Below are 5,291 nucleotides of genomic sequence, written 5' to 3' on the forward strand. Positions count from 1 at the left end.
CGATCTTACAGAGGTTTTGAGCGAGTGGGGTTTCAAAATTGCAACAGCAGCCAATTATGGAACAGACAGAGCACATGCTCATAAAATTTGCACAAGAATCTCAGCATTTCGAAACCATTAGCTCTGAAAACTCATCCTCAATTTCAGATGTTTCTCTGGGAGCATCCTGATAATAGAAGTAGTGGTGTAAAGCATTATGGAAATTCTGTGTACCAGCAGCTGTGAACAGTTGAGAGTGCAGTGATCATGTTGATACACCAGCAATTGAAGCTGAAATTCAGTTTGTTTGTTTTCTGTGCCGCATGGTGCCCATTGACAGCACTCTGAAGTGCACTAGTTAATGTTCAAATAGAACCTTTAAAGGGATAGTCATTCAAATTCAGTCATCATTTACTTTTAGAAAATACTTCTGACAAAATGAACAATGTGTGTCTTTAGCTACACACTGTAATATGAACAACCAGTCAGTAACATCTCGGTTACGTATGGAAACCCTTGTTCCTTGATGGAGGGAATGGAGACGTTGTGTCGAAGTTCCGACACAAGGGGTTGCACTTGGGAGCCCAGACTCCTCTGACATAATTGAGAAAAGGCCAATGAAATTGGTGAGCAATATTTGCATAGCTGGCCATGCCCCGGACATCCGGGTATAAATAGGCCAGCGTGGCATTTGCTCACTCGTTTTGTTCTGAGGAGTCGAGAAGCATCTCAACCCACTCAGAAGCAGTTCAGAGTTGTGGCATAAGGTACACAACGTCTCCGTTCCCTCCATCAGGGAACGAGGGTTACCATATGTAACGGAGACATTTCCTTTCAGTCGGTCACTTCGACACTAGGGGTCCTGAGTGTCATGCTCGGCTGAGTGTCACGCTCAATCTCCAAGAACCAATCATTCAAGCGAGAGCGCTCAGGACAGGGTGGAAGAATTCACTCAAGCCTGATGCTCTTTGCTGCCCGGGTAAGCACAGCTGCCATCTCAGCGTCAGGCTCAGACCAACACACAGTACCCGGAAGTGCCAGTTTAGTCGAGTCATCCGTTTCCGATCAGTCAGACCCACCCTTCAATGCGGTGATAGACAGCTCATCCTCATCGCGAGCCCCGAATGATAGATCGAACCTGTGCCACTGAGGCGGGCTCTCAAGCTCACTTAGAAACTCTACTGGAGAACATGTGCGGTTGGAGGAACAAGAGATCTGCCGGAATTCATCAGGCGAAACGCTCCCGCAACAACTCCTTGCTCTTCTTCAGTGCACATCATTGTAGCCTCATACCCGGAAGTAGAAGGGACAGGACGGTAAGCAGCTGAGGTGACTCGCGGTCTTTCTAAAAAAGAATGCATCTCCCAGAGAGATCATTCTGTTCATCGGCTCCAAAGAACAGAACGAGTGAGCAAATGCCATGCTGGCCTATTTATACCCGGATGTCCGGGGCATGGCCAGCTATGCAAATTTTGCTGCCAATTTCATTGGTCTTTTCTCAATGATGTCAGAGGTGCCTGGGCTCCCCAGTGTGACCCCTAGTGTCTGAAATACTGATTTGAGTCTTAAAGGGATAGTTCACCCAAAAATTAAATAGTATTTCCATACTATGAAAGTTGATGAGGTCCATCAACTGTTCAGTTACCAGCATTCTTCTAAATATCTTCTTTTGTGTTCAGCAGAAGAAAGAAATTAAAGAAGTTTGGAACAACATGAGGGTGAGTAAATGATGACAGAATTTTAATTTTTGGGTGAACTGTCCCTTTAAGACCTGTTCACACCGATAACAGTAACTGTATAACGATAACTATAATGAAACTATATTTGCGTCCACACCAACAAGCAATAACATTATTTTTGTTCTAAATGCACACTTTAGTTATGTTCAATTGCACAGTATGCATTAAAGGGGTCATAGGATGCTGCTAAAAAGAACATTATTTTGTGTATTTGGTGTAATGAAATGTGTTTATGCGGTTTAAAGTTAATAAGAGGTCTTTTTTGGGATGTCAATGTTCTTATAGTTCATCAGCTGGAAAAGAAATCACTGCAATTCCAGCAATATTGTTCCTCTGTGTCGTGAATGGTTGTAGTCTGGACTCTGCTATTCTTTCAGAATTACAGCAATTTTTTTATTTTTATATAAGTTTTATATTAATAGTTATCATTATTATAGTTTTTGGTGTGCTTACAGTTGCAAGTTTTAGGATATATGTGTTCGTTCGATTCTATAAAGTCATTCTTTTGGGAATTGGATTACATTGGTTGAGCAGTATATGAGTTTGAAACACTAAAAAGAACCAAATTATTCTTTCATGAATCAGACTATATGCTGGTCTCAGTGTATGTGTTTGATTCACTAAAAAGAACCAATTCATTAGAATGATTCCTTTAGGAATCATACTACACTGGTTGTGCTGTATGCTATTCATTCACATAAGAGAGCTGACTAATAAGATTAAATCCTTCAGGACTTGGAGTGCACTGCTTTTGCTGTGGTAGTCTTTAGCTTATATTGTGCACTATTTAAATGATGCATGCTATGCAGAGCATTTCAAATGAGCTTCCATTTCAGTTAAGATGCTGTCAGGTAGCAAGGCAGCTCATTAGGTTTTGGAACATAGTTGATGTCTAAGAAACAGCAAAGAACATTCTGTTTTGTACAAAAACATCAGCATTTTCTAGCACAAGTTTCAAGGAAAAGTGAAAAACTCCCTTGCTCAGCAGAGAAAAGAGGGTTTAATTTGCGCTCCAAAGTGACAGTGACTGTATCACACTCACCTTGCAGAGAGTCGCATGTTTCCATTTTAGATAATCGATTTAATTCTAAAATCCTTGTTCCAAAATCTATATTTTTCAAACTCAACAGTGAGGCTGTGAATTTTAATTAAGATCTTCAAGCAGAGCCAGATATGAAGATTGATGATACCATCAGTTATAACATGTCTGTGAAGAATGAGATGTATTTCTAGTTACTAATACGCACACTACGGTGAATTATTAAGACTGTGTTTCTGCTCCGTGCGAATTCATAATAAAGTTCCGTCACACATCACAGTCATCCAGCCTCATTCGATGCAAATTATTATTGCTGCAATATATTAGCACAAACATCAACACCTTTTTTTTTTGACTTATTATTTGTGACCCAGCAGAGTAACGTACAGTTCCATTTCCTGTTGTGAGTGGGTTGAGCATCATATTAGATCAATAACACAGCCATGTGTGTGCACTCACAAAACTCGCCCCCACCCGATGTGAAAGTGGGAGGCGAGACTCCTCAAAAGACTCATCTGTCTCTGGCTCCACTACTACTCTCTCTAAGGAATACCCTCATATGCCAGGATCAAATGGCATTCTGTCAGCAACCTGCCATGCATTTCTAGCTTACCAAAAATCCTTATTCTCCACAGCAGGATTTGTGCAAATGGACCAGAAAGAACAGAAAAACAGGCTACTGCCAGGCTAGTAATAAACTGGAAAGTATCAGTTGTAAAGGTGATAACTGCATTTTACACTTTCTATGGACGGAACAATTCATTGATTGTATTATTTTCTATTTATATTGTGAGAATTGTCTCTCGAGGAACAGTTATTTTGTTTTACTACAATATCTTTCTGTGTTTTGTGTGCCAAACTCTGTAAGATCCCGTGATTTTGAACTCCCACTTAAGAGTGTGAACTTAACGCACTGCCGTTTTGCATTGTTTCTCTTATAAAGCACCGCGTCACTGAATCTTTTGTTGGAGCCGTAAACGGCATCCTTTGTACTAGGCCAATCAATGCTGTATTTCTGCCTTTCCCTCACACCATTTAATGTTTTTGGCGTAGATTGTATCAGAACAATGGTGAAAAAAAAAAAATATATAACTAAGCCATCTCACAATAGATGAGCGCTAAAAGCAAGATTCATCCACCCACTTGGATTATGTCGTGTTGAAACAGAAGGCTGGAGAAGGAAGCTTTGTTCCTGTGTAGGGGTTTTCCTGACTCAGGTATTAACGGATCTCAAGCAGCGGATCCCAGAGAGAGCAGGCTTGAGAGTGAAATCATTTCTCTTCGTGGTGATTGTGGGAGAGGAATGAGTGGAATACGGAGATACAAAAAGAGATTCTGCTCCATTTAACAAATATAAGCTAAAAATCTAGGACTCTCACTTGAATAGCTTTGTGATTAATGAGTAGCATCTGAAACACAGTATAATGAGATATAAATTATGTTGTTACCAATCTGCGTAGTGATTGCGACTGCCAGAACTGGGAAAAATCCATTAGTTAGGTAAAACACTTAAGCAGACATCCAGCTGAAAATCTAGAGGAGGCATTTCTGAGGAGAGTATTGATTGAGATGCTTTTTGTGCTCAGCAGGTTTGTGCCTTCAGCGTCGACGGTCCAGAGGTCTCTTAATATACGAGCGTGTGCTGTTTAATGAAAGCCGTGTGCGATGCCTCCCATGCTGTGATTGCTCAGCAGGTTTGTTCTTTTCATGACTCAAAGTCCTCCTAAGAGTTCATTTCCCTGGTTTGTGTTCTTTGGTCCACCTAAGCTTTTACTTCTATTCTGAGATACAGATAATTACTGGATGGCTGAATCAGATTTCCTACTGTATTTAAAAAAAATAGCAAATGCATTTCAAGTGTTGCAATTTAAAGATGTTATGAAATCAAAATGGTATTTTAGTGTAACTTGTGTAACTTCTAAAATATGCAGTTATATTTTAGTAGTAGTGTATAAATACTACTACCATTCAAAAGTTTGAGGTCGGTAATATTTTTAATGCTTTTTTTTGAAAGTCTTATGCTCACTAAGCTGCATTTATTTGATCAAAAATACAAATAAAAACAGAAATATTGTGAAATATTATTAACATTTAAAAGAACGTTTCTATTTGAAGAAATTTTAAATTGTAAAATGTAATTTATTCCTGTGATGGCAATGCTGAATACTCCAGTTTTCAGTGTCACATGATCCTTCAGAAATCATTCTAACATGCTGATTTGGTTCTCAAAAAATATTTATTGTTATTATCAATTTTGAAAACAGTTGTGCTGCTTAAAATAACTAGATATGTTTTTCAGGATTATTTAATGAAAAAAGCAGCATTTATTTGAAATATATAAATATATATTTTTAACAATTTAGTCTTTTTTCATTTTGATCAGTTTAATGCATCCTTGCTAAATATAAATTTCAATATGCTGAAATCAATTTCTTTTTAAAAAATCTTACTGAACTTTTGAACGGTCATACACACACACACACACACACACACACACACACACACACACACACACACACACACACACACACACA

General features: G+C 38.8%; 1 long non-coding RNA gene across 1 annotated transcript in view; it reads left to right on the forward strand.

Moving 5' to 3' along the window:
• The first annotated feature begins 4,351 nt into the window (after positions 1 to 4,351).
• Positions 4,352 to 5,291, forward strand: part of LOC107675077 (uncharacterized) — a 9,855-nt gene continuing 8,915 nt past the window's right edge. The window contains exon 1 of the long non-coding RNA XR_001632573.1: positions 4,352 to 4,451. This is a non-coding gene — a long non-coding RNA (uncharacterized LOC107675077). The remainder of the gene's footprint in view (positions 4,452 to 5,291) is intronic.

This window comes from Sinocyclocheilus anshuiensis, unplaced genomic scaffold (genome assembly GCF_001515605.1).
Source record: "Sinocyclocheilus anshuiensis isolate Anshui unplaced genomic scaffold, SAMN03320099.WGS_v1.1 scaffold776, whole genome shotgun sequence".
Lineage (NCBI taxonomy): Eukaryota > Metazoa > Chordata > Actinopteri > Cypriniformes > Cyprinidae > Sinocyclocheilus > Sinocyclocheilus anshuiensis.